Source organism: Vulpes vulpes, chromosome 10 (assembly GCF_048418805.1).
Source record: "Vulpes vulpes isolate BD-2025 chromosome 10, VulVul3, whole genome shotgun sequence".
Lineage (NCBI taxonomy): Eukaryota > Metazoa > Chordata > Mammalia > Carnivora > Canidae > Vulpes > Vulpes vulpes.
In genome coordinates, this window is record NC_132789.1 from 42,757,024 (window position 1) to 42,773,502 (window position 16,479).

Consider the following 16,479-nt stretch of genomic DNA (forward strand, 5'->3'; position numbering starts at 1 on the left):
GCATGGAGCCGGCTTCTCCCTCTGCCTGTGTCTCTGCCTCTCTCTCTCTCTCTCTCTGTGTCTCTCATGAATTAAAAAAAAAAAAAAAAAAAAAAAAAAGAACAACAACAACAACAACAAAAAACAAGCTAAAAATGTCTCTTCCTCAGGGAGCCGGTGTCAGGCCCCAGAACTAAGAGCGAGCCCACTAGGCAGATAGAAAACCCAAGGCTTGTGGTTGCTCGGAGGGCCTGGGGCAGGGCCGCCTTCCCATCCTCCTGGGACAGCCGTTCCCTCCCGGGGAGGCCAGCCTGTCTGTCCTTCCAGGCCCATCCTCCGGCCGCTCTCGACTCCCAGCCCCTCTGGGTGCTCCCTGGAGCCTGTTCCCAGCGACCCCCTTCCCGGGAACGTGATGAAAGGTCTATTTATTATCCTTCAGCTCGGACAGTTGTTTCAGATGTTTCCAATTCGTTAGCCTCTCAGACATCTGTTCCTGGTTGAAGTCAGTGAAGAGAGAAGAAAGGAAAACTGGAGCTTCACACACCCTCCGTCAAACGCACATGGACTCGCACGTCCCCCTCCCCCCTCCCCCATCCTCTTCCCTGTCCCGCCGACCCAGACCTTCGGGTGCACCCCCGACCCTCCCTGCACTCGGGTCCGTTCACCCCCACTCCTCCACGCGCGGGTGTGCACACCTGCCACAGATGGTCGCGAGCCCACACACACACCGCCCCGTGTGCACAGCTTCACGCCTGCGGGGTCCCGGCACCTGTCCCCTCTGGGGGCCTTCCATGCACACCCCCCCAGGTCCTCCACTATCTGAGCTCCTCATGCATGTGAGCTCAGCACCCCCGTCCCCCCACAACACATACACACACGGGCATGAGGGTACGTACGCTCGGGAGGGAAACCTCCCACACCCACACTCCTTAACACCCCCCCCCAATTATCTACAGGCTCATGCACACCGTAGTGCATGCTTGCACGCTCAGCTCATTCCCGCATTCCCACCCAACTCCACTTGCTGGGAGGGCCCAGGGTGGGCCTGGGGGCTAGATGGGTGGAGGGGTGGCTGGGTTCCTATGCCCAGAGGTGGACTTGCTGGGTTGGGGGCCATGGAAGGAATCAATGGCTCCCCTGCTTCTGCACAGGCTGGGAACATGACAGTAGGGGGACCAGCCCCACCTGCCTCTGGGGGCCCTGGGGCAGGCGGGGTGGGAGATGATAAACATTTCCCCCAATGCCTGGCAGGGCTCACCTGAGTCTCACACACACACACATGCACACACATCCCAAGAGAACCCTCCAGAAGCTCCAGGTGAAAGGGAGGCTCTGTGGGGGGAGGGGTGATCCAATAGGGTGAAAGGTCAGGGTGACGACTCCCCTGCCCCAATAGTCCATGCGTTGGCTCCTCCTGCCCACCAACTTTAGTTCCCAGGTCTGAGCCATGAACTTGGAAACGGGAGTCTCCCCCCACCCCCACTGCCCTCCCACCCACCCCAGTTCCTGCCCAACCACAGGTGGCTTCCATCATGGCTCAGTCAGACCAAACCAGATAGCTCCAGTTGGGGCACTCCACCAGGCTCCCCAGGCCCCTGGGCGGGCAAGCATCAGCGTCGTGGTGGGCTGCAGTGGGGCTGAGGAGCTCCGAGGACCGGAGAGCAAGGAGCGGGGGTCTCCAGGGCCCACCCGACCCCCCGGCTTCCCCCGAGCTGACCCCGCTCCCCCAGCCCAGACCTCCAAAGCAGGTGGGAGGATTTTCCTTGTTAGATCTCCATGAGCCCAGAGCCGTGGGGACCCCCTTTCCCAGCAGTGAGCTCGGCACACATGATCATTGGGGGCCCCAACTTGGAGGCCCTCACTTCCCTGCTCATACTCTGGGCTCTTAGGCCAACCGAGGCCTCTGCCTTCCCCTCTCCTCTGTCCCTGGAGTCCGAACAGACCCAGGGTCCCATCCTTAGCCACTGACTTGCTCTGTGTTACGGGGCCAAACATTCCAACTCTCCCTGCAGGACGGGCATGATATAGGCTTTGTAGAGGGGACCCTCTGAGGACGTGGCCATCCAAGCACCTGCTCCTAAGTAGGTGCTCAGTAAAAGCTTGTTGACTCAATCCTGAAACCAGGTGACCCGTCCCCACTCCAGGGCAGGCTGAGACCTTGGGAATTCTCTGCTTTGGCAACCACTCCCATTTGGGCCTCCTCCTCAGGAGGGCGGCGTCCTGCCTGGGGGAGGAGGGGCAGCATGTCCCTCAAGGAGCCTTTTCTGGCTCTTATGGTTTTCCTGTCCATCCCCGAACCCTAGGGACCATAGGCCCCTGGGAAAGGAGGGGTGCTGCTGGGTGTCCAGGGGTGCTGGTGATGCTTGGAGCTGCCCAGTGGCATGTGATGGGGACCTCTCCTCCCGGCCACGGGGGCTGGGGGGCAGCCAGGACAGAGCCCTTCTCCTGCTCCCCACCCCAAGGCCAAGGGCAGCCCCGGCGATCACTGTGCTTTTAACTCCTGCACACCTGCAAGGTCCACAGCCCTTCCCACCCCATTCCTGCCCTTGAAGAAGGCTTCTGCAAGAGTGTGCGCTGGAGCCAAGAATGGCCAAGGGAGGAGACGGAGTGAGAGGGTCTCCTGCCTTGCTCCTCACCTTGGAAATAATAGCAGGTCGGAGGAAAGGGCGAGAAGGAAGCGTCTATCGAGTCCCCACTGTGTGCCAGGCATTGCTTCGGGACGATGCACGTGTCACTCTGTACACACCAGAACCTAACCGCACGAGGGCTGAGATTTCTCTCGGGGTTTGGTCAGTAACCCCCAGTGCCTATCACGGTGCCCGGCACATGGCAGGTGCTTGGAAATACACGTGGAATAAACGCATTTGGACCTGTGATCATCTCCTAACTCTGTGAGGTGGGTACAATGACCATCCTCCCCTGAAGCTCAGAGAGGTTACGTGACTCTCCCGAGGTCACGCAGCAGAGCTGGGCCTGTCTGGCTGCAAAGCCCTCTGTCCGCTTCACGGTTAAGCAGGCCCATGGGACCACGGCTATTCTGGGAGGGTTGGGTGCCCCCAGCCCAGGTGTGTCAGATGACAGGGCCGCGTCTCACAGACACGTGTAGAAATCCTCACGTGTTCTCGTGCCTCAGTGTCCCTGTGAGGGCTTCCACGTACGCCCTGCATCCAGAAAGCTGGGCCTCTCCCAACCCCAGCTCCAGCTTACCTGGGCACCCACTGCATATGGGCTGCACATGGGATGCCGGCTGCAGGACGCAGGCTGGGGCCTTGGGGGGCACACTGTGACCTGGCTGGTTCTTTCTGTCTCTCTGACCAGCGTCCAGAGGGCATGAATGCATGTGGATATTTGCACTCATGCATGTGTGCACGTGCCTGTGTGTGTGTTGGGTATGTATGTATGTGTGTGTATGTGAGCCTGAGTTGCTTCTGCATCAAGACCCAACTCTTTGCAGGCTAAACAGGGTCCTGGGAAGGAGCCCCGAGGGGTCAGCTTTAGGCCTGGTGCCACCGGGTAGGAGTGCCACACAGAGCGGGCAGCTGGGGCCGGGCACCAGGGCCGGGGAGTGGTGCTTGGGCTGGGGCTTAGCAAATCCTAACCCTCGCCCCCACTCCCAGATGAAGAGGGGCAACGTCAGATGTAGAGTTAAGTGAGAGCACGCACGCAGTCAAACATACACAGTCACACACATACATGCACGCTGGTGCAAGCACGGTGCCCATAGCCGTTGATTCCCATGTGTATAAACACACACGTGCGGTTCCCATGGCAAATGTGCAGGGACACACTGACACAGGTTCACATCCCCACGGCTGCAGAGTCCTGTCACAGACATCAGGTGGACACCCCCCCCCATGCCCCAGTGACAAGCATGCAGATCCAGACACACATGTCACATTGGACAGGTTCATTCTCCTCGGAGGAGCTCCCCCCGACTCCTACACCTGCCCCATCCAGCCTGTGCCTCCACCAACACCCTTTTCCCCCACACCTGAGCTTGCTCAGGCCTTGAACTGCCCTGGGGCGGCTTGACTGAACTAAACCGAGGGCTCACTCCGTGGGAGGGTGAGGGGCTGTCTGTGGTCCCCTGTCCAGGGTCCAGGGGCCACAGCATCTGAACCCAATGAGCTGTGTGGCCCCCCTGCTCTGGGTGACCCCTGCCAGGAAGAGAGGCAAGCATAAGCCTTCGTGCACCCAGACTCGGGCCACCTGCCCGCCCCCCCAGCATCTCTCTCTCTCTCTCTTAAAGATTTTATTTATTTATTTGAGACAGAGCACAGGTGGGTGGGAGAAGAGGAGCAGATGGAGAGGGAGAAGCAGGCTCTCCGTGGAGCAGAGAGCCCAACGTGGGGCTCAATCCCAGGATCCTGGGATCATGACCTGAGGCATCCAGGCACCCCTACAGCATCATCTCTTGTTGCTCTCCCTTGGGCGTACACTCAGGCATGTGCCTCTTGTTGGGGGTCTCTGATGATAACTTACCTTCAGCCCCAGGACCTCCCCCGGGATCTTGCCCTCGATGTAGACCTTCCCCTCTTACTCTTGACCTCTCCAGCTTGTGCTCTTCAGTCCCAGCTGAGGGTCACTTTCTTCAGGAACCTCAATGGCTTGTCCACCCTGCTCAGGGGTCCCCCTACCTCCGATTCATCCCCAAGGGAGCATCACTCCCCTGGATTGGACCCGCTACACTACTGGTCCCTCTCCTCCTCCCGATTGCCCTCAAGGGCAGGGACCAGGTCCGTTTTGTTTGCCATTGTTGTCTAGTTTTGTTTGGTTTTAGATCAGAAGTTGGTAGATAGTAAGTGCTTCGTACACACGAGTGGAGTAAATGAAATGAGTGAGAGACGAGTGAGACCTTTACCCCGGCTCCTTACAGACACCCTGCTTTTGCTTGGAGACACCGAGTGAGTAGGAGATGGGGGCTCCGGCTCAGGGTTGGGATGCCTGGCCACCGGTCTGTAAGCTGCAGTGTGACCTTGGGCAAGTCACCTGCTCTCGCTGGGCTCGTTTCCCTCCTCTGTGCGGTGGAGGAGCACTGATGGTGAGGTGGTCCTGAGGTTGGTCCAGCTCTGCTACCTCACATGCCCAAGGTCTCAGGCCTCTGGACTGGGGGGCCCTGGGGTCCGGGTGGGGCTGGCCCTTGCTTTCTGGGAGGGGTGGGGACGTGGGTGGAGAATCTGAGCATCCCTTCATTGACAGGACAAAGTCTGACTCTCTGGTTTGGCATTCCACAATCCATTCTCAGCTCAGTTCTCTTCCTCGCTTCATTCCTTCCCCTCATCCCATGCGCCAAACACACACGCACACACGAGTCATGCACACTGGGCGAAACAACAGAGCTGAAGCTGTGAGTCCAACTTGCAAGAAAAAGGGATTGGGGGGCCCGGACCAGCAGCCAGTTGTTGAAGGTATTGCTTTGGGCTTTCCAGGAAGCACGGATGTAGGGGTGGGCAGCTTGAATTCAGGTCCAGGCCTGGCCACTGACCATCGACATGCTCATGGGCAGGTCACTTAGCCTCTCTGTGCCTCATCAGTGAAATGGAAATGGTAATCCCTTCCCTGGGGGGGGGGGAGCCTTTGATCCAAAGAAGTGAGAGTGTCCACAAAGCACACGGCATGTCATGTGACCCTGAAGAATGATTTATTAGAGACCTGCTTTGTGCTCAGGCTCCTGACAAGGATCTGAAAGGTACAGGAAAAGTTTGAGGTGCAGCTGGTGGCTGCTTTTTGAGACTCACGGCCTAACCAAGCAAAGGGATGCACACGCAGGACCAAAATACCATAATCTGAGGTGAAGGGCCAGTAAGAGGCGGAGGGAAATAGTTGCAATGACTATTATAAGCAGATAATTGATACTCTTGCCATATAACAGTCTTAAACATACTTAATGGGGTTGGGGGGGAACCTCTGTAAAGATCCCAGTAGATTAATGGGGAAAGGATACGCATTCAAAATTCTCAGGAGAGAAATAAGAGACTTTCATAAAACATATCTTAACAGCCATCAAAGAAATGCAAGAAAAGCAGTGATAGCATTTCTGACCGTCGAATTGGCTAAGTTTTTTTTCTTTATTTTTTCTTTATTTTTTAAAGATTTTATTTATTTACTCATAAGAGACACACAGAGAGAGAGAGAGAGGCAGAGACACAGGCAGAGGGAGAAGCAGGCTCCATGCAGGGAGCCCAACATGGGACTCAATCCCAGGTCTCCAGGATCACAACCTGGGCTGAAGGCGGTGCTAAACCGCTGAGCCACCTGGGCTGCCCGTTTTTTTCTTTAAAGAGAATACCCAGTGTAGGTGATACTATGAGAAAGACAAACACTTGCCACTTTTCCTTTGTCAGTTCAGTATGTCCCAGGCACCTGCTATGTGCTAGGCGCAGCCTGGTGCTGGAAAGCGCATTGGCAATAGGGATGGAGAGCCTTCAAAGCACTCACGCCAGCAATGAAAGAAGAAGAAGGAGAGGGAGAAGGAGAAGGAGAAGGAGAAGGAGAAGAAGAAGAAGAAGAAGAAGAAGAAGAAGAAGAAGAAGAAGAAGAAGTAGTAGTCACGTCTAATGGTACTGATAGGGTGGAGCTGGGTGGTCATCTACACACACACAGTTGAGTATCCAAACCCAGGGTGTGTCAGCAGCAGCTGGGGCACCTCCGGGTCGCAGCCGGGATGATCAAACCCAGTTTCCTTGACCTTTCCAGTGAGGATAATAATATCTCCTCCCAGCATTGTCGTGAGCATGAAGGGAACCGCAGGAATAAAACACCTGGCCTCCTGCGGCAGACCCTGTGGAGTAACGCTCTCCGTTGTGCATTATTTGTCACAGGGGCAAAACCCTCCCAAGTGGCTAACAGTGGAAGAGGGGCAAGTATGTGTCGTTACATTCATAGCTTTGCCTACAGATTCTTTTTTTTTTTTAAGATTTTATTTATTCATGAGAGACACAGAGAGGGAGGGAGACCCAGGTTCCATGCGGGGAGCCCGATGTGGGACTCGATCCAGGGACTCCCAGGATCACATTCTGAGCTGAAGGCAGATGCTCAACCGCTGAGCCACCTGGGCGTCCCTCCTACAGACTCTGTTCAAAATGATATTTCAAAGGACCGTTAATGGCCTAGCCCAATACTTGCAAAATGACAATCGATACAAAGTGTATGTGATGAGTGACATAATTGTTGCAAAACAGCACATCCGGAAGGACCAAGTTCTACCACAAAGAGGGAATTAAGGGCCATTCTAATTCTCCTATATGTTTTCTAAATAATCATCATTGCTCTTATAATTGGGACCAGTATAACTAATGTTATACAGCATAATGAACGGCTCGTGTATTGCCAGAAGGGCCAGAAGGTACAATTGCATGGACAGATCGGCAGGAAGTCAAAAAGCTATTGTCGTGAGTGACGCAGGAAACTTCAGGTTTCTTAAATCCAGGGACTGCATCCCACTTATCGTCGTGTTCCTGGCACATTGCTAGAACCTAATCAATCACTGAGAAAATACACATATGCCTGCTTTACGTGAATTGTATCAGTCCTCACAATGACCCTATAAGGCGAGAACTATAATTATTAGCATTTTACGCATAAGGAAACCGAATTTGTCAAGTTCAAGAGACAAAATGGACAAGTAGCGCCGGCACGTGAGCCCGGACCTGTCTGGCTCCAGGGCACTGGGCTTCGCCACCTTGCGCTCCCCAGCCATGGGTGACTGTGGACACTCAGTCTGGGGTGATGAAGACCAGGGTTCAGGAGGAGCCGGCTCTGTGTCTGGGGCTGGGGGCAGAAAGGCAGGCGCTCCTTCCGAGACCCTGAGATGGGCGAAGGGAGACGCAGGGTTTAGAGTCGGGCTGGGTCAGGGACTAGAGAACTGGGGACATGAGCCAGTTTGGGGGGAAGAGGAATGTGGCTTTCTCCAAGCTGAATTTGAAGACAAGGCGGGCAGCTTCAAGTATTGACGGGAGTGAAGATAAGAGAACCAGGCTGGAGACAGATGTATTAGGAAGCCCGGGAATGATGGGCCTGGCAAATGGAAGGGAGGTGGGAAGGGGAGAGTTCTGGAAGAGGACGCACTGCATGCTGCAATGTGACAGGTGCTCTGCGTCCCGGCAGTTGTGTTTTGGGGGTGCCTGCCTAGTGACAATTCTTTTTTTAGGAGAGGCCTCCTCCATCCACAGTCACTCACCCCAGCTGCAGGACTGCATCATTCCGTCTACAGGTGACGGCACAAGGGCTGATGATGGACTCTCTTCAGGGCAGTCGGATGCCCCCGAATGGGCTGGGGGCCCTGGGAGACAGAACAGGTCCTGGGCAGCTGCGCTGGGAGGCAGCAAGGAGTTGAGGCTGTGTTGGGCCGCGAGTGGCCACATGTACACAGAAGGAGCTGGTCTTCCAAGAGAAGGCACAGTTGCATGGACAGATCGGTGACGAAGGACCAGGTGGCCTCATAGAGGGAGGCATGGGGCATGATAGCCATCACCTCTTTGGTCCCCGGGAAGCAGCCCGACTCTCTTATTTTTGTTTCTTCTCTCTTTGGATGCTTGCAGATCATGGGTTGCAGCCTTACGATAAACCTCCTTTTCCCTGAGCTGGCTCGCCGCCGGTGGCCTTGAACTAAGACATGCACGTTCTGTGTTACGCGTAAAGTTCCCAGGGCAGGGCTTGATTCATTACAGGCAGCAAAACGTGGCAGCTACCATTACCCCATTTACTTCTCAAAACAAGGTGACGATGTGGCACCTGGGTGGCTTAGGAGGTTAAGTGTCCAACTCTTGATTTCAGCTCAGGTCATGATCTCGAGGTGGTGGGATGGAGCCCCACATCAGGCTCTGGGCTCAGCAGGGAGTCTGCTTGAGGATCCTCTCTTCCTCTCCCTCTGCCTCTCTTTCTCTCTTTCTCATAAATAAATAAATAAATAAATAAATAAATAAATAAATAAACAAATAAATAAATAAAATCTTAAAAAAAGAAGCTGATGAGACTGAAAGTATGATTATTGGGAAAATGAGGAGACCAAGGCTCACCAATACTAGTTGAGTTACAGAGCCAGTGACCCTGGCGCGACAGGGCCCTAGCTGTGAGGATGTCTGCGTTCTAATGGGAGAGATGAACAGCCAACAAATAAATCATCGACAAGAGAACATCAGGCAGAGATTGAGGGCAATGAGGAAAAATAATTCAACATGATGAATGCGAATTCATCTACTTTGGACTAGAGAAAGGCTCTCTGAAGAGGTGACATTTGGGCAGAGGCCTGAATGATGAGAAGGAGCTGAAGAACATTGCAGGAAGAAGGGAAAGTGTGTCCGGCCCCCACAGGGGACAGTGATGTGGCTGCCACGGCAGAGTAGGTGAGTAAGGGATGGGCCCTGGGAGGGTTTGTGAAGTGCAGGGGTGAGGATGTTCGCCTCTAACTCTACGTGCAGCGAGGACCCATTGGGAAGATTTAGGAGCTGTCCTAGACACCCCCCCCCCAAGATGTCTGTATCCGAATCCCCAAAACCTGCACATATGTTAAGGATCTTGAGAGAGGGACGGTCTCCTGGGGCATCCAGGTGGGCCCAAATAATCACAAAGTTCCTTATACATGGGAGGGGGAGGATGGAGAGGTGATGACTGGAGCAAAGGTCAAAGGGATGCAAGGAGGGCCCACGAGCGCGGCATGTGGGTGGCCTCTGGAAGGTGGAAGAGGCAGGCAGCCCCCATAACCCACCTCAGACTTCTGACCTCTAGCGCTGTAGGATGAGACATGAGTGTGTCTGGAGCCACTGAGTTGGTGGCGATTCTAACAGCAGCCCTAGAAACTACCGCGAGTGCTATGATTAGATTTAGCATAACACAGATGCCACGGAGAGGACTGGGGGGCAGGAGGGAAGGCGGGAGACAGCACCAGCAGGCGGTGACCTTGGCTGCGGCTGGAGCAGGGTGTTGGCAGAGCACATGGCGCCCAACATGTGCATCCGGGAGACCCTCTGGAGGTGGCAGGGAAGCCGCTTGCTGATGGTTCAGACCTGGGGAGTAAAGGAGATGCCAGCCAAGCCTCTGGGGGTTTACGTGGTGCGGTTGGGCAGCTGGAGCTGCGGTTTATTGACATGAGCAAGACGGGGTCTTGGATGGGATCATCCCCTCAGACCCCAGACTAAGACCTGGGTATCCGGACTCTCAGGCCCAACGGGCTTGGACCTATGAGAGTAACCTCATCCAGGGGAGGAGTTGAGGAGGGTGTTAGTTATGTTTAGTTATCGCTTACTCTATTCGAGCTCCCAGAGACAGAACCAGGAGTGTGTGTGTGTGTGTGTGTGTGTGTGTGTGTGTGTGTGTAGGACTTGTCTCATGACTGTGGAGGTTTAGCAGGTCCAAAATCTGTAGGGTAGGGTTGGAGATCTGAGGAAGACCTGGGGCTGCAATAGGAGTCCAAAGGGCATCTGCTGGAAGAATTTTTCATGTTCAGAGGACGTCAGTCTTGGTTCCCTGGTGGCCTTCAACTGATTGGTTGAGGTCCACCCACACCATGGAGGGTCATCTGCTTTACTCAGGGTCCATAGACTCAAATGTTTTTTTGTTGTTTTTTTTTTTTTTTCAAATGTTAATTTCATCTAAAAACTACCTTCCCAGAAGCATCTAGAAGGATGTCTGTAACGGCCTGCCCAAGTTGACGTATAAACTTGACCATCACATTTGCTTCTCTTACTGTTGGATATTGTGCTTTTTATCTGTATTAGTGCATGGTTGAAGGGAAGGGCAGAGGGCCAGGAGTAACCGTGCACCTGCCGACGGTTAGGGCCTGGAGGGGAGGTGGGCAGAGGGACAAGGAACTGGAACCAGGATGGTGGAGAGAAGCATTCCAAGAAGGGGTGGGGGGATGTCAAGAGTTGCAGAGAGCTGGAGAAGAAGGAAGACAAAGGAGTTGCAGAATGTGGTGACTCAGAGCTTGTTGGTGACCTTAGTAGAGGGTCCTGCAGGGCGAGGGGGCCGTGAGGGAGAGGAGGGTCTATCACACGCAGGCACCGGGGATTTGGAACTTGAGGCTGGGAGGGGAGCCAGCAGGGAGATAATTACCCAACACACCGACCCAACAGAACCGAAAGGAGGCCGTGGTCGGGAAGGACGGGGGAGCTCCTGAGATGGAGAGGTCAGGGTGGCCCTTCCGACAAACGGATGCTGAAGCTGCCCATCTGAAGAGCTGTGCAAAGGCCCTGAGACGAGGAAGTGGTCAAAGACTTGAAAGAAGCCCAGTGAGGCTGGAGCCGAGAGAGGAGACAGATGAAGCCGGAGGGATGCGGCCTTATAAGGGATGGTGTTTGGATTTGATTCCAAGTACAATGGAAAATCACTGGAAGGTTTAAGCAGGGTTGTGAGTGATGGGATCTGCCTTATAATTTTTAAGATTTTTCTCTGGCTACTGTGTGAAGCCTGGTCTGGTGGGGGGAGCAGAAGCAGGGAGACAGTTGGGGGTGCTGCCCATCGTCCAGGTAAGCAGCGCAGCGAGGTGAGCAGGACCCCGGATTGGGGATGGTCCGGAGGTAGATCCAACAGGATTTGCCAATGGAGTGGGTGTGGGAGGGGAGAGGGGTGAGCAGGAAAACAAACCCCAGTTTCCTGTTTATCAGGTTCACTGCTGTTTACCACGAAGGGGGAATCTGGGGAGAAAGAGGTTCTGAGCAGGGATCACGAGTTTAGTGTCAGCTGAAGGAAATCGGAGGAGTCCCCTGGCTTGTCCCAGCTGTCTTGATGAGGGAGGGGCCCTGGGGGGCTTTGAGGGGTCAACACCAGTGGCCGAGGCCCAGTGGAGCCTGGCTGTGGATTCGCAGTGACACCACCCCAGGGAGTTGGGGGATTGTCCTGCGGAGCTCCACGGAGAGAGGCAGGGGGTTTGCTGCGCTTTTGAGACCCAGGGGCAAGGCCAGCGCCCAAAGTCATTACTGAGTGGGCCAAGTGTTGAGGACCTGAATTAGGAGGAAGGGAGCGAGAGGTCTGGAGCAGAAGGCGGTGGTGGCAGGGGTCTGGGGGTCTTAGAGTCTGTGGTCTCAGCGACGGAGCCGTTGGAGGCCAAGAGGGATCAACCGTGTGAGTGGGAGGCTGGAGTGGAGTGGGCGAGACCAGCGCTGTCCCCACGGGCCAGGGGGTGAAAGTGGCTCTGACATGGACAAGGAGGCCCCGGGGGTGATGCTATGGAGAGGAGGACCTGGAGCCTGCTGTCCACGTCCTGTGTGAGCGAAGCAGGCTCCCCAAGGTGTGCGGCAGGTGCCTTAGGTGAGAAGAGGAGGGAGGTAGAAAGATTGGGAGGCGTTGTGAGGGATGTGGAAGGAAGATCAGGGTGGGGAGGGAGGCGATGGCATAGGCTCCCCACTCCTCCCGGGGAAGAATGAGTGGTTTTTCCAGGCCCAGTGGGATGGGGGCTGCATGTCCCAGGTGTGTGTGAGGGGAGCCCCATTTCTGCCACACGAGGTAGAGCATCAGAGAAGGTACGCTTCTGGTGTCCCGGCTCCTGGGGGACACAGGCCGCCCTCTGGAAGGGACGTTGAGGGGAACTGGGGAGCAAAGCAGCCCCATGCTCTTTGCAATGATCCCCTCTCATCCCCCCCCTTCAATCTCGGCCCTCACAGAGCTGCCGGGCAGCCCCGAACCTGCCTCTCACGCAGGTCACAAACCCTAGGGCCTGTGCGCTGCCCTCGAGGTAAAGTCCCTGCTCTTCGGCTTGACACATAAGGCCCTTTCTGGAAAGATCTCCTGTACTGCTCTGCTCCCACCCCTCTCATCCTAAATCTCTGCACAGCAGAACCAATTGGGGCCTCCAAGGGCACCGCAGCGCATCAGGCCTCTGGGCCCACCCTCCTCGTCCTATACGCCCCGTCTCTCCCCCAGACCTGCAGCTCCTAGGAAGACAGACAATGTGCTGTTCATTTCTCTGTCCTTTGTTCCCAGCCTGGCCCCTGGGATACAGATCATACTCAGTTAATATTTAATGAAGGAAAGGACAAATGTCTAGCTTATTTTAAGAGCCAGCGCGTACTAAGTACTGTGGTCCCCGGCACCGTGTGACGCTCCCTGAATGCCTCGCCCTATGCTATCCCCATGAGAAGGCTGGTGTCGATATTGCTCCTATACCCATTTGACAGATAAAGGAACTGAGCCTCAGGGAGGTAAAGCGATTTGCCCAAGGGCACTGAGCTAGTTGAGAGGTAGAAATGGCCTTGGAACTCGGGGCTAACGCCAGTGTCCATGCCATCAGCCTTTATCCTATATTGCCTCCATGGAAGAGTATGACAAGGTCTCAGAGAATAACACAATCAAGGAGACTAGGGTGCAGGGGACTCTGCGATAAACTGACGATAACAAAGTCAGCTTTTTTTTTTTTTTTGAGTGACAGTGATGATCATTCCAAAGCCCACTTTGCCCACCCCAAAGCCCACTTTCCCTTCCTCAGGGCAGCAGAGACCTGCTTTTATCTGTGAACACTCTTCCCTGTGTAATCGTGACTGGTGCACACTAATCCTAGCCGCAGCATCCTTCTTGTCTGCAATTGATTCATTCACCACATTCATTCATTCATGTGATGCTGTGAGCTTCTTAAGAATTTTTTTTTAATTGTGGCAGATATCTATAACAGAATTTAGCACCTTAACCATTTTTAAATGCCAATTAACTCTTTAAAAAAGGAGACTGCCAGACCTGTTCGGTGAAGATGCAGAGCCCGGAGCAGCTGCAGCCACCTTGCGATCGGGAGGGCAGTAGCTGGGAGATTGAGGATGGTAGAAGGAGAATATAGGAGAGAATCTGATTCTTTTTTTTTTTTTTAAGATTTTATGTATCTATTTATGAGAGATGCATGGAGAGAGAGGCAGAGACACAGGCAGAGGGAGAAGCAGGCTCCATGCAGGGAGCCCGACGTGGGACTCCATCCAGGACCCCGGGATCATGCCCTGAGCCAAAGGCAGACGCTCAATCGCTGAGCCACCCAGGTGCCCGAAACTCTGATTCTCGATATGGTTGCTGAGCTGCTGGATCATTCCTATCTCTGCCCTTCCTGGTACGTGAGATAACAAACCACCCTGCCGTCTAAGCTATCTGGAGCTAGTCTCCTACTACTTGTCGCTGGAAGTATACTGGTCAAATGACAACCCAAGTGGGAGAATAGGTCTCACCTGGAAAAGGATGACATACACCATAAGGAATTTAGCTCTTCTCTAGGAACCACTGCGCAGGCTTGGATCCACTGACCTTAGGTCTTCTCATGGTGACCTTGGTTTAGGTAAGGAATGACAATGACCTGTGACATCATCTGAGTGAGCTGATCAGGATCTACAAAAGGTACAGTCACAACCACCTGGGGCTTCAGCTCACCCCACATCAGTTAGGTACGTCCGTGGTGCTTGGAATCGCAGGGATGAATCAGACACACTTTTCACCCATGAGAGGCTCGCAGCGCAGCGGGACAGGCAATCACAGGCCAGTGATGAGTGCAGGACAGGTCCACACAAGGTCCAGGGCCCGATGTGCAAGGTGGCCGGGTGAGACTCCCTGTAGGCATTTTGAAGGATGATTGGAGAAGGGTCAGAGAAAAAGGCATTTCTTGGCAGAATGAACAACATATGCAAACTCAGGGCAGCTCAGGCTCTCAGGGAAATTACAAGTCATTTAGCATAATGGGAACCGGGCTGGCCACTTACAGGTCATATGTCTCTGAGCAAATTGCTTGATGTTTCTGAGGCTCAGAATTCACATTTACAAGGAAAGGAGAAAAGGAAGACTGTAAAGGGGCTTGCGAAATTAGGCAACAGAACATAGATGCAAAGCCCAGGGCTTGGCATATAGTAGGTGCACAAGAAATGCCCTTTATTATTGTCACATGGTTCTAATTCATTATCTTCCTTGACCCAGGTGGCTTTCTTCCCTTACTCATTCCTCAGCCTAGTGGTGAGGCCCCCCAACTCCCGCAGACATTTCCTCAGGCAGGAAACCCGAGCCCACGGTCTGGCCTAAGACATCTTCTAGGGCTGGGTGGTTTGTGTGATTCCTTCTCTCTCTCTCTCTCTCTCTCTCTCTCTCTCTCTCTCTCTCTCGTTTCCCCTAAATGCAACAAAATAAAACCAAACAAAAAGCCCAACGCCCGGCGTTGCTTGTCAGGGAGTTATGCAAGTGTGCAAAAAAATAAAATAAAATAAACATTGAGTTTTCGGCATTCAGGATTGTTTGATTAGGCGCAGAGTGGAGCCAAGGGCCGGTGAGACATAGGGAGAGCTCAGGGCCTAGGGGAGAGGGGAGCTGCATTGAGAGGGAGTTGGGGGTGGGGGCTGGAGCCACTTGGAAGTGGCTGTGATCCTCCTGCACACTTGGCAAGGCTGCGGCTGAATGAATCCAGACACTGGGCATTGGATGCCCAATGGCTCCACACTCTCTGGCCGCCCAGCGTCTCCGTTCCCGGGCCATCGGGACACCCCAGGGGTCACTCCATCTGTCCCCTGTCACTGTAAAGCACCCCGCACCCTTGTCTCAAGAGTTAGGGCTCCCGCCTCCCCTCCTCAGGAGATTCCACAGCCTGTCTTGATTACTCACCACCCCTCTCCGCACCAGCCACACGCACCCCCCCCCCCCCATCGGTATAGCTTTTCTGCTCTAACTTAACTAACTCCTGCGAACTACAGTTTTAGCCCATCTCCCTTTACCCAGATCTGAAACGAAGCTGAGAACAGCTGTCTGCCACCCTGGAGAAGGGTCTCCCTCCCTTCCTCAGGCTTGACTTCAACAGCTCCCGCATCACTGCAGGTGTCTGCTTCTGCACACATTCACGGAGCCCCCACCCCCACTCCTCCCCATTTCCCAGGCTGTTGGAAGCTTTCCTTTCCCCCCTGAACCCTCAAAACAGACTGAGGCTCAGAGAGGTTAAGGAACTTAGGTGGGGCCACACAGCTTGCAAGCGGCGGCAGAGCAGGGATTCGAGAATCTAGGGGCTCATTTCAACATTCCCCTCACCCTTCTGCAGCAGCTCACCCGGATTCCCAGGATCCTGCGGCCTTATACTTTCCTTGAACGGGGAAGATGCTCTGAAGACTTGACCCCCAGAGGAGGAGGGTGTGGCCAGGCCCTGGTGAGCGCGGTGCCTTGGTCACTTTCTAGAGTCTCCGCGGGGAAACTGAGGTTCGGCAGGGCGCTCAGACCCCGTTCTGACGCCAGAGCTGCCTGCAGCTGCAGCTGCGGCTGCGGGGGGCCCCCCGGGGTGGGCGCCCGGGGCCCCAGGGCGCGAGCGGCTTCTGCAGCCCCGCGCTCCCCGCGCAGCTCCGAGCGCAGCGCCCCGGCTGCGGGCAAGGGCTTGCGGGAGGGGGCTGCGGACTCCGGGGCCTGGCACTCCAGTCCGTTTTTTGCTGCGGATCCCGGCAAGGGGGGCCGGCTCGGGGGGTGGGACTGCAAAGGGGGGGGATTCCCTCCCTCGTGCGAGCGCAGCCCTGGCCCCTCTCCCGGCCGGGAGCTCGGGCGAGCGGAGCGCGACGGGGAGCGCGGGCGCGGGGC